The 12,465-nt window shown below is 31.3% G+C and overlaps 1 long non-coding RNA gene across 1 annotated transcript; it reads left to right on the forward strand.

Moving 5' to 3' along the window:
• The first annotated feature begins 334 nt into the window (after positions 1–334).
• On the forward strand, positions 335–11,386 carry LOC125504351. The gene is made up of 2 exons (XR_007281452.1): positions 335–742; positions 11,091–11,386. It is a non-coding gene; the product is annotated as an uncharacterized LOC125504351 (long non-coding RNA).
• The last annotated feature ends 1,079 nt before the right edge of the window (positions 11,387–12,465 follow it).

Below are 12,465 nucleotides of genomic sequence, written 5' to 3' on the forward strand. Positions count from 1 at the left end.
CTACAAATAAAACCAATTAGAAACTGACAATATAGCCAACAATATAAGACAATATTTTGTTATCTGATGTAAGCAGTTTCTACTTATATGAGTAATAAGCTTTGGCTTAAAGTAGCATGGGGTAAGCAGTAACCATGCAATTATTCACAACTGTTATGGTTCGTAGTAAATATAATAATGTAATCGATAATAAAGCACTTTCCAAGTACGATAGCAAATGAATCGATTGCTCTTGAATTTTCATGATTTCACATGTCTGTTATTTTACTGTTAACTTGGGCAGTATAGAAAATCTCCCATTCTCATTACCGTATTTAGATATGAATAATTGAGCAGTTTTACCCCAAAAAAGATTCTGTTATTTTTTATTGACATGGTTATAGCTATTATTTAACTGTAAAGCCCCCGACTTCGACTGATAGCTCTCAATGAATGAACTATTTTCATGCCTCCTCATATCATTTTCCAATAATACCAAATTGACTCAGTGCATCTGATAGATTGTTAATTTTGTGCATAGATGATATGATGATTATGTAGTAACAAAAATTTCTCTCGGCTTTTGAGACCGTTTATTTCAAGTTTTTTTATTTTTTCAGGTCAGAAGAAAAAAGATCTCGCAAATTTATCCTTCTTGTGTTTATGTCAGTCAAATTTGATTTGAACTTAATAACAACTTTTGTTATCATCAATAACACCTGGATTTTAGTTTAATCCCATGCAAACCCTCTAAAAGACTTTTGTAAGTAACATAAAATTTATTAAGATTTATACTAAAATTGTATACAAAATGAGCCAAATTGATTTATATTATCGATTAACTCGATTAACTGGGACGTAAAGTTGCTACGCGTGTAATGATTTCGATATTTGAAAGAATATACATTGTTCTTAGTTAATTTGATAGTTACATTATAAATAAACAATTAGGAAAAAAACCGAAACATTGCTAATGTAAATGCGAAAATTTTCAGCTAATTTTGTGGAAGATTATTTTTAAAAAAGTACAATAATAATAATGGGTTTAAAAATTCCGCTTTAAATTTCTGATCAAGTCGTATGGAGATAACAATGCAAGTAAATGTTATACATGATGTCCGCCAACGTATTTAAGATACTTTGTAAATGAATCAAATGGCCAATTTTAAGCAAAAATTATTATTTTCGCTTTTCTTGTATTCTCAACGGTTCATAAAATATCGAAAATTTTCAATTTAGCAGTAAAAGTCCTATTCCTAGGCCAATGAAAAAATAGTGTTTTGTTTTTGCCACCATCTATTGACCGAAAAACCCACAAACCTAAATAGGTGTCTTTAACTGATTATCATCACGGTCACTAATTAATTACACACCAGAGCATCATTTTAATTTAGCGTTAGCGTCGTGAATTTAAGTCGTGTTAGTAAAATAACAAAATGATTTTAATAAAAGCATAGTGACAGTACAGTATAATAATTATTAATCCTGGTCAATGTGCTCATCGCTTAGTTCAATGCATAATTCAATACGTTTGTTGTTTTTCAGTTCATCAAACGCTTTCCCAAAGGATAACAACAAGGTGTTTTCACATGTCCTTACATAAAAAAAGTCAAACAAGTTAAGGTCTGAAAATCACAGTGGTCATAAAATGGAACCACCACGACCTATCCATAGAATTCAATAATTTTAACTAACGAAATTAGTGATAACTTTTCCAAACTGGGTCCGTGAACCTCCATGTAAAAAGAACATCGTCCTTTTGACTTTTGAACTACGCTCAAATAGTAAAGGTAAAGTTTTCTCAGAAAACGCTTGGTATGTTTCAATGTTTCTTTGAAAAAAATGTAGTCTCATAGTGACCTGTTAACGTGTCCACATAATCCTATATCTTGTAAAAATTATCCTTGTAATTCAGACACAAAGTATCTCAAAAACATCGGTGGAAACCCTGTGTATTTAATTATAAAAGTCTTTCAATCAAAACAAAAGAAAATAGATATTTGGATTGTTTTTAACCCGATGTGTGAAAAATGAAGCGAAATCGGTCTAAAATTAATAATTGTTAATAAAAACGTATTCACTCGAAAAAAGGCATACGTAACAATTTATACGAGATCTGATCAAATCTATAAAAGATCTGCTGCTACTACTTGACTCATCGGAATCTTGTATTTTAGAAATTTCTCAAAAGTGTCTAGAAAATATTAACGGTGTCGTTTGAACGCAAATTAAAATGCGATTAGATTTTCATAAATTTGATACGAAAAAAAGAGTTATTCTGGTGGTTGTTCTGGTTAACCAGTAGAATTGCTGAATTGCAAAACCAAAATAAATACCAAAGAGCCGCCTTATTATCGGGATTTAACTGTCTTCATTTTTTCAAGTGTTCAAAATATATCCGCAAGCTAGCTTGTCATGAGAAAATATCATCAATGCATTATTTAAGCGTTTATAATCGTAGCGAAATAAGGCTGATTTATTGAATCTAAATTATTAAATAATTTTAAAATATATTAGAAATGTTATTTTTATATAACCAGTTCCAATTCAAGTTTTGGCCTGTTGAGGTTTCAGCGAAATTGACTTTGGAATTAATGGTTTCATCAAACTATTTTTGAACCATTCGCCAAGAGCCTATCCTGATGATGGTCTTTTTTAAGACTGAAACGTTAAAATCAATGGTCTTGATAGTATTGCTAGGAACGGTATGAAACGTATTTTATTGGAACAGAATAGTTAATTCCATATCATCCGACTTTGAGGTCGATGTTTGTTTTTCTCTTAAATAGTAATTACTGTCCTTACGAAAGAAACACCTTACCCAGCCACAATCTGACTGAGGTTTGCAACTGCGACTTAAAAATAAGAGTACGAAGATCCTAATTTTGAATATAAAATTTGTTTTCGAATTTCATAAATTAGACCCATAAACAAAATTGACTTTTTACCAGCCCAAATGCTTTACTGCTGGCATCTACTAAAAAGTACGCAAATGAAACTTCTCAGTTGTCCTAAAAAGGTTGGCGACTTAGGGATAAAAAGCCAAAAATCTGCCGAATGTATTTCAATATATTACCTGTGAGAGACTTACATATGTCGTGGATTAGACATACAACTCACGGCCAACTTGAAATCTCCATTTAAGATTTGCCAAATTTATGATAAAAATTCAAAATAAATCCAACATATCAACGTGACCAATCTAGTCTCAGTGTATGCTATAGATTCGTGAGTTTTATTAAAACAGAAAGTAAAAGTGGGTCCTGTGCTTTATTGTAACATACAACATAACAACAAAAATGTATTAATAAATTGCCGTTATGTAATATTATTCGGTTGTGGGGGCCAAATATTAAAAATCAAATTTTAGCCTGAAGCTCGTAAAAAATATCCAAATTTGGTTTCCTACATTAACTTTGTCACAAATAAAAACGATTAGCGATAAAGTTTGCTGAATTTTCTAGCAGAGTTAATAGCCATTAAAATGTCCAATAAAATGCTCAAAAATTGGCCATTCGATCAATATTCTTCCTTACTGATCTTATTCAATGCTATAACTATAAATGAAAACTGTACTACAACTCGCTCGATTACTTTCAAAAGCAATTACCAATTGGTTTACAAGTAAGTATCTGTCGCAAGTCAGACCATGAATAATACCCGTGCCAGTACCTGAAAAGATTCTATTCCTATTAATTTTTTTATTGACACAATACGAAGCACAGTTTTATTTTTAACATTGTTGCTCGGTGTCGAAAACGAGTAAAATTACTGGTGGTACTGGAATTAAAGCTGGGAAAATATTATTTACCGGTTTCTAAACTGTAATTACAAATTCATTAGACACGCAATGGCCGGGTTTTCAAACCACTGCTCATTGGCGTGCTGGTTCGATTTTCTCTGTCCAACAGGAAATGATATTCATTTAGATAGCCCGACTAGTCGAAGTTTGAAAAATTAATTTATTTTGGCTGTGTTACAGTGGGCGTCAATAGTAGGGCAAAAAAACTGGTACAAACAAGTCATGCAGAATATAATATTTATGTTTTTAGCAACGTATTTACCAACCGCGTAGAATCTGATGATGCAATTGGGACTTGAACTGAACTGACTGAATGAAGATGAGCTCATGTAACTCAATGCTTTTTCACCAGAAAATGTTTTTGAAAGTTTGATATCGGTATATGGGGATGTTCTATTGGACATGTCTGGAGACCGAACTTTTATATTATTATCTACATGAATTAAATACATACAATTACAAAAGATGGATTTCAACATTTTCTGGATAGAGCATTGTGTTGCACCCACCCGATATGCGATACTTTAACTTCCACGGGATATTAAGATTCTTCAGGAGTTGAGATCCAAAATCGCAGCTTATTAGATGAGCTGATTACCAAAAATTATATTTTTGTAAGAATGTATCTTTCTACATATATTTTCCCATACGGATTAAGACCGATTTAACGCATATTAAATATTATTATTAGTATTATTACGAATTAATTAATTAACTTTTACTGAATTCCATTCCAATACCATAACAGCGATTTCAAAAACAATTAAACTATTATTTGTTCACACTACTTAATGCGTGCGTTGCGTCAAACATCGATATAGTTTTTTAACAATACAATACAATACGCAAAAATACTTAGTTGACAAATTTTGTTCAAAAATTTTAGAGAGTATCGTTCATAATGTAATTGTTATTTAGCCGTTAATTTTTGTTCACAACTTTGCAAAAAATAAGATTGAAACAAATAATAGTTATGTAAGGAAGATATGTTATGCTTATAATTGAAGCAGATTCCTTCAATTGCATTCACTTCGAATGTGTGATTAGTAGCGGTAAAATGGGCAAAAACGTGGCAGGCTCAATATTTTCCATCAAAAATTGCTAACGCAATTGGTTCAGCTACAAAATCTAATTTAGCTTCACCCGTTTCATTATTTAATAATATCAGTTTTTGTATCTCATATGTTTTGCAACAGCAACCAGTAATTTCCAGGAATTGTTCCTAAACCTTCGGCAAATCGGACTTAATTTCCAGAATTCTATTAGGATAATATTGTCTCATGTTCACTAATGAATAAGTAGCATATGCGAATTGAGAACAACTGTTCTATTTTACGTAGACATACTTTAGAGATAAATATCGCCAAAATCTAAAAATGGGCGAAAGAACATAGGATTTTCATTTACAACGCTACTGCATTTTCACGGGTTTTAAAGGAATGTAATTGCTTTAGCATTACTTAAACAGCAAACATTTAAATAATTTCCTTGAAACAGTTCCCGCAAATAATGCTATAATAAATCAGGGATTAACAAATAAAAACCATGATAAAAGTGTGTTACACTGAGGTACCAAACTGGAGACATGAATAATGGAGCAGCTACACATAGACGGATTATACTTTGAAATTCAACAAAGCCACTAAAAATGTTAATAGCAGATAAACAAATAATATCGTTGATTTTTATTGTTTTAAATTGGAAAAGGCAACGCTTAACAATAAAGCAATAAAAAATGTTATTTTTCGATTACAATGGAAACGTCTATTTTCAGAGTTGAATTACGGTACCATACGCTTAAGGTATAACGCTGCATTAATTGTACATGCACATGTGCAAATGCATCCACAATGAATGAGCAATGAGTACATTTTACTGTTTTTGTTACTGCGATAATAAAGAGAAGTGAAAATTATAACTCAATAGGACAAATAACAAATGGTTCAAGACATAAACTTTCTACATTAATACGAACAACAATATTTGCAAAAAGTGTTAAACTGTGAGTACTGTATTATTATGACGGATTTTGGAAAGAGTTGATATTAAATATAGGTTTTTGTTATACAGAGTGATTCATCAAATCGCAAAAATAAAGCCAGTTGGTCAAAATTGTGCCAAAAAATATTTATTACTTAGAGACCAAAGCCTGCTTTTGCCAGTTTTGCCAGCTATAATTTTAATAAAATCCTCTCATTATAGTACCTATGACAAATAAATCGTTAATAATTAATTATTTCTAAGTTTTACCTTAGCTTCAACAAATATAATAGAAAAAAACAACAAAATTGCTCAAACGAGAATTGTTCACTTTCTTTCAAGTTTACTGAAAATTGCCTTCGTGGACAATAAGAAACGCCTAAACTAACGGTTCTATTTTTATGAATAGCACCAATAAAATAACGCAGATAAATTTCGTTTCAATACCATTTCCGCTAATCTAGAATAACGAAGAATTTCTTTAAAAAAACCGCCATCGTGCTTCGTAGAGCGATCCTATTTTATAGCTTTAATGTATAAAACGATCAAAAAGTCACAACAATCTACGTGAAATCAATTTCTCGTCAAGAAGCGATAAAAAAGAAAAAAACGCACGCCGAACCAAATTACTAACAGAATTCGTGAAGAGTTTTTTTGAAGAATAATGACTTTACGATCTCTTTGCTTCAGTTTAACTCGGTTCTTCAGCTATTTCCTAGTCACTTTTGTCAGTGGCGTATCTGCCTGATTCCGGCAAACAATAATACCTTCAAAGATTCATTAAAAACCAGTCGGGAAAATCAACGGTAACACAAATAATTTATTAAAATGTTCTACTTTTGCTTATATGTGCGGGTAATTAATTGTGGATGCCAAATTTGTACTTCGGAAAACTTGAAGAAATGCGACTGCATTAAATTAATCAATAAATTAACATCAATTCAAAGATTCATAATTCCAAATTCATGAATGAACAAATATATCGTACCGATAATTTAATAATTAAAAAAATATATAATACAGCAAATCCAAATAATACGAACGGCTAACGATTGTGAGTGTTAACGAAATCTTTAAGGACGGCAGACGGGATATCAACTTTTTTATTACTTTCACTCGCTTCCCTCTATAATACAGGGAATATCATTCATGCTTCAGTTATTAAGTTCACATTTAATATGATGCATTTTAGCACTCAGTTTTTTCTTGCTTAGTAATAATTTCTCTTTTCTTTTAAATTTAAATATTTATTTTGAAGTTGAAATGACAGCAATTGTTGCTCAAAATGCTATGTACTATAATTATTTAAATTACAACGAAAAAATTAACAGCGCAATATACAAAGTTGTGACAATGTCTAGACGAATTTTTTAAACTAATTGACGATCAACCCTAAAAATTTAACAGCAGAAAATTTGCGGATGGAATCATTACCGTATTTCTAAACACATTTTGTTAATCATGACGAAACAGTCGCTTCCTCTAGGAACAATAAGACTATGTCAACACTAAGTATCGTTTTCGGAAAACCTGCCACCATGCTATGTCTGATACGCTAGTCAAGAAACTAGTTTCTCGATTTCACACATGCCCACTTAATCTAAATAAGTAGATAAATAATTTTCCTCGGAAATTATTCAAATTTTATTCACAAGCTAAAAGGAAGTAGTTAAATCCTACTGCCTATCGTTGTATCGTTTCTATCGAGCCATCGCAGAAAAGATCATATCTTTAGCTGGGACAACCTAATAAATCAGTATAGAGGGATACATAAATAGTTGTGAATTTACATGGAAGATGTTGCTAGAAAGTTCAGGATTGTGCATCGAAATTAGTTCTGTCCGATTTTGCAAAGTCGCCAGGAATAAGGAGAAGTGAAACATGTCCTAAAGTGGCAAAATTAGGAAAAAATTAACATGAGAAAAGTTAAAGAAAAATTTAGGCCTGGGTAACACTATGTAGAGTTGCGCTATTGAGTTGTTGCCGCTCTCTGAGTTATAATTCATCGGTTAATGAGTTATAATTCATTTATTAAAACTTGACGAGACCCGAGACTGGAATTTTCACAACTTAAAAAAAAAGTCATCAACATTTTTTCTAAGTAACATTTAACTACTTTGTTTAAACAACTAAAAAAAGTCATGTAGATTTTCCCTGCAACAGAACAAAAGAAAGTCGACGAGTTTTCTTGTAAAATCGAAATCTTCATTTTTTTACAAAAAAGATTCAGTTTGCCAATATTTTACAGTAAAACGTTAGGAAACACACGGTTTTTCTGTTTAGAGACAGTGTTGTTTAGAAATATTGACCTAAAATTGAAGAAACTCCAGTTTCCAAGAGTTTCCCAAATAAATGATTATAAACTTTCGTGTTTTCAGTTCGGTGAAATATTTTTGGAAAAACACCCAAAAATAATTATTACGGTTTTGTCCATAACTTCCGTAAACCGTAACCGTAAATCGAGCTTTCTAAAAAATTTTTGCAAAGCGGTTGAGTAGACGAGTGTTGACAGCCAATAAAATGTATCTTGTAATTTTTCACAGAAAATATCTAAAAATTGTCAGCATTTTAAGCAAAACTAACAAATAATGCGCTTTTTGCGTACAAAGAATTGCTTAATAGAAACTTTCTTAAAACTGGAATGACCTGAAAATTTAAAGGAGCTTTAAAATTCTTCAGAGCGATGAGGGCGGTGAATTTCTCAAATATTTTTTTGTAAACTTTTGCTATGGTCGTTTTTTCAAGATAATGCTAATTACTTTCGGTAAAAAACGGAATTAAATTATTTGCTTTTTGTGCCAAATTCGAAGCTGATATGGGTTTTCTAAAGTTCCCTGCAAACCGATGATCGAGGCGAATTTTGTAATTTTTGGCTGAAAAGACGGGAATCATCAGAAAATAAGCCTTTTTTGCGTTTTCGATTAAAAACCTTCAGTTGTGTCATTGGTTTTGGAGAAAACATTAATGATTTTCGGGGAAAATCGGGGAGAATGTCGTTTTGTTTTTGCCCCAAATTCGACACTGAAGAAAGTTTTATAACATTTTTACAATGCTATACATTTTTTTCGTAATTTTTCGCGTAACAGTCTTCCAGATCGTCAGTATTTTTAAGTGAATTTCTACAAAATAGGTCGTTTTTAAGTAGGAAATAAAGCAAAAAAAGTTCAGTCAAAACTAAAAAACCACATTTTTTTACAAATTCTACAGTTTTCAGAGCACTGGAGGTGACTAGATTTCCAAATAATCTGTTATAAACTTTTGTTCGTTTATCGATAGAAAATTGTATAATTTTTGTTCCAAACTCGAAGCTGGAAAGGGATTTCAAAACTTTTTACAAAGCGACGATTTTTCGCGGAAAATACCTTTAGATTGTCAGCATTTTTAAGTGAAACTAGAAAATTGAGCATTTAGAAGAAAAAGTAAATTTCCAAAACTGAAAAATTCTAAATGGCCTTTAAAATAAATCTAAAACAAGTAAAAAAAGTCGTCAACATTTTCCCAGCAGCGGAACTGAGCGCCAACTAAAAATTCACTGAGTTACCCAGGCCCAGAAAAATTGTTAATCAATGCAATACTCATTGAATGTCGGTGTTCCAATTGAAGACAAACAAATTCAAAGTATACAAGAGCAAATTAGATTTAATGTCAAGAACTTTAATGTGAAGATCTAGAATATAATTTTTTATTTTCAATGCAATCAAGAATTCAGTTTGATTTTATGAGAATCAGACACTCCAAATACAGATTAATAAGAAACTTTATTTTCAGCGCATATTCAATACAAAAGTTCCCGAGTGCAATGAAAGATAATATGATGTGATAACTGAACAAATGTTTTGAGTATATCCTGTGATTTGTTCAGGTAAAACTGCTGTATGTCTTTTGAGGCTTAAAAACCTCTTTAAATTCGACACAATTAGCAATCTAACACTCACTGTAAATTTTGATAGTATGGTAAATATTTATAGTATGGAAGGAAAAGTCGAAGTTCCTTTGAGACTGAAAGTTTAGATTTTTTACTGCGGCTTCATTAGAATAAATTTAGCAGCCATCAATTAGGTTGCTCGCCTACCAGATTTGACCTCACTGGGCTTGTCCTAGAGGAAAACATACATTTTCGATGCCGCAACATTTAAATGACTTAAACATTAAAAATCTATTAAACTAAGTAGGTACACTGCCTAGGTTTCATGTACCAGCAAAAAAAAATGGGAAAGTGATCGAAAAAAAGACAGTTCGAATATATGCAAATACATACATGCCTTGTAAATTACTTTAAAGATTCAAGTAAATTTGAAAAATGCTGTGCACAAAAGTTTTTCGAATTTTTTAGAGGTATCACATTAAATTATCGACAATATTTACTGATTTTATTCGTAAACACTTTAACGAAAACTACAAAGTCTCGAACTATTGCTTGCTAAATCTGACATTATCTTTATATTAATTAATTTTGCTCTAACTCTTGCATTGATTTGGGATAGATTTTAAAAAGACTTTTAAATAAATAGATTATAAAAAGAGTTTCTCAATAGACAAAACAGCAAAGCACAAAAATTTGCTTGAAAAGTAACACGTTTCAAAAATCCGTCCATAAAAGAAACAATATATTTTATTCAGATATTTCAGTTAAGATGAGTTTTTAACTTGTCGCACTTATTTGTTATACTAAAAATACCAACTACGTCATTCAATTATAACTATAAACAAAGCAACTGTAATCTGTTATTTAAAATGTTTTATAATATGTTATATTTCACAAGTTATCGACACCCTTTTTCGCTTAAGTTTTATAGATCTTTAGTAGGCATTTTACATCTTATGATGGGCTTAACTTTACTTTGCACGGGTTTGAAAATTTGGCTTTTGCAGATCCACAACGCCTTACAATCAAATTATATGTTTTATATACTTGATAACTGTTTAAATACGTTCAATAAAAAAACTTGTTATTTTAGTGATTACTCCAACTACATTATCGTTAATACCGATTAGAATTAAAGAAATCGATTGTAATTAGTAGTGACTTACGACATAAAATTATTTTAAATACCGGAATAAAAATAAAGAAAAGTTAAAAGAAAGACTACACGTTAGATTCAATAAAGCTTCTGAAAAGATTTTTAATGTTAAAAATTATTGTTTTTAATTAGCGTCTAGGTACTTTAAAATTTGCATGGAATTTGTTCAGACGCATTCTTTTCACTCATATCCTATTTTATATACCTCTTTGTTTTTTTTTCAACATTGTTGGATCGTTTGATAAATTTGCAGTTGCATTCACATCACATTGTTAGCTCAATTTGTTCAAACGTTTTTAATTTTTTAGTCAAATGCAGTTAATTAACAGACATAGACAACATCCAACTATCTACCGAAACTCAAGCTGCATTTAAATCAGCTGAAACAAATACCAAACGAGAATATGAACTCTGAATTAAAAGTCAAAAGGCCATGCCAACTTAAGTCAGTTGTCCATCATTGTTACAACATCGCAAGAAGAGCTTCAAGGAAGACAGATAGAAGAATCGTGCTCGAGATCTAATCTACCTAGATCGGAAGAAGTCAGCTGGTCAGTTTGAAGTGATCTTGTGAAAATAGTTTAATAAAAAATACTTATAATAATTGTGTGTATTAGTTGTTCCTTTATTATTATTAACAGTTGAAGTGGAACAAGCTTTTCTTGTATATTTCAAAGGCCCGTTTTAAAAAAAAACCATATAATTTTGGTAAGACACTATACAAAAAATAAAATTAAGTAACACTTGACGCCATATAAGTTGTTACTTAATTGTATATGTGTAGGAGTGTTGTAAGGCCGACGTTTTGCGTTTTAAATAATTCGATATCAGCAATTTTCGTATGCTTTGATAAATAACAAATGTAATTGGAAACAATATCTCAAATAACCCAACTTTAGTTTGGTTGCACTTAACAAACAAGTTAAATAGACAATTTTCATTACTTTTATTTTAATCATGTCTGTAAATAATGTTTTGTTTGTCTTTCCTCTTCATGATGTGTTACAGCGTTAACACCCCTACGACCATCCGGCTTAAATTTCTTATGCAGTGCAAATGGTGGCCATTTCACATAAGCATGTAACATCTGCCATTTGTGCAAACAAATGTTCAAATGAAACAAAATAAAAAATAATTTACAGTGAACAGGAATGGTACTCGGGGCAGCCTCTTTTCACCAATCGACAACTCGCGCATTTCCCCAAAGCCTTTATATAATAAATATACATAGGTATATTTACAACGGCTAAAGGTGAACGTTCTGGGCTAGAGCAGAAAGCGATTTTACCTTTGGTACGATGGAACCTAATAAATTATTTATAGCTGATGAACCATGCAGACTAGCGCATATCGGCGGTACTATTCTATTCGCTGATGCGGTACCGCAGGTACCACTGTTGGTTAGTTGGAGCGTTTTTGTTTTAGATGCATACCAGTCTATTCGAAACGGTATCGGGACCGAAAAATGTTGATCGGTTCTCTTCTTGCTTCTTTTTCATTCAAGTCATTGATTATAAACAGTGGAGCAAACATTCGACACAGCAATTTAGCATGGGGAGGTTATAATTATCAGAACTCAAACCTCTGAACTAATGTGGTGCTAATTGATTATTTTCATAGAAAAAATTCCTTGAAGCATATATTTTCTATAGATCAGCGACCTAAAGTAAAACCGAAAATAAT

The sequence above is a fragment of the Dendroctonus ponderosae genome, unplaced genomic scaffold, assembly GCF_020466585.1.
Source record: "Dendroctonus ponderosae isolate FM_Combo_2020 unplaced genomic scaffold, Dpon_F_20191213v2 Dpon_F_20191213_403, whole genome shotgun sequence".
Taxonomy (NCBI): Eukaryota; Metazoa; Arthropoda; class Insecta; order Coleoptera; family Curculionidae; genus Dendroctonus; species Dendroctonus ponderosae.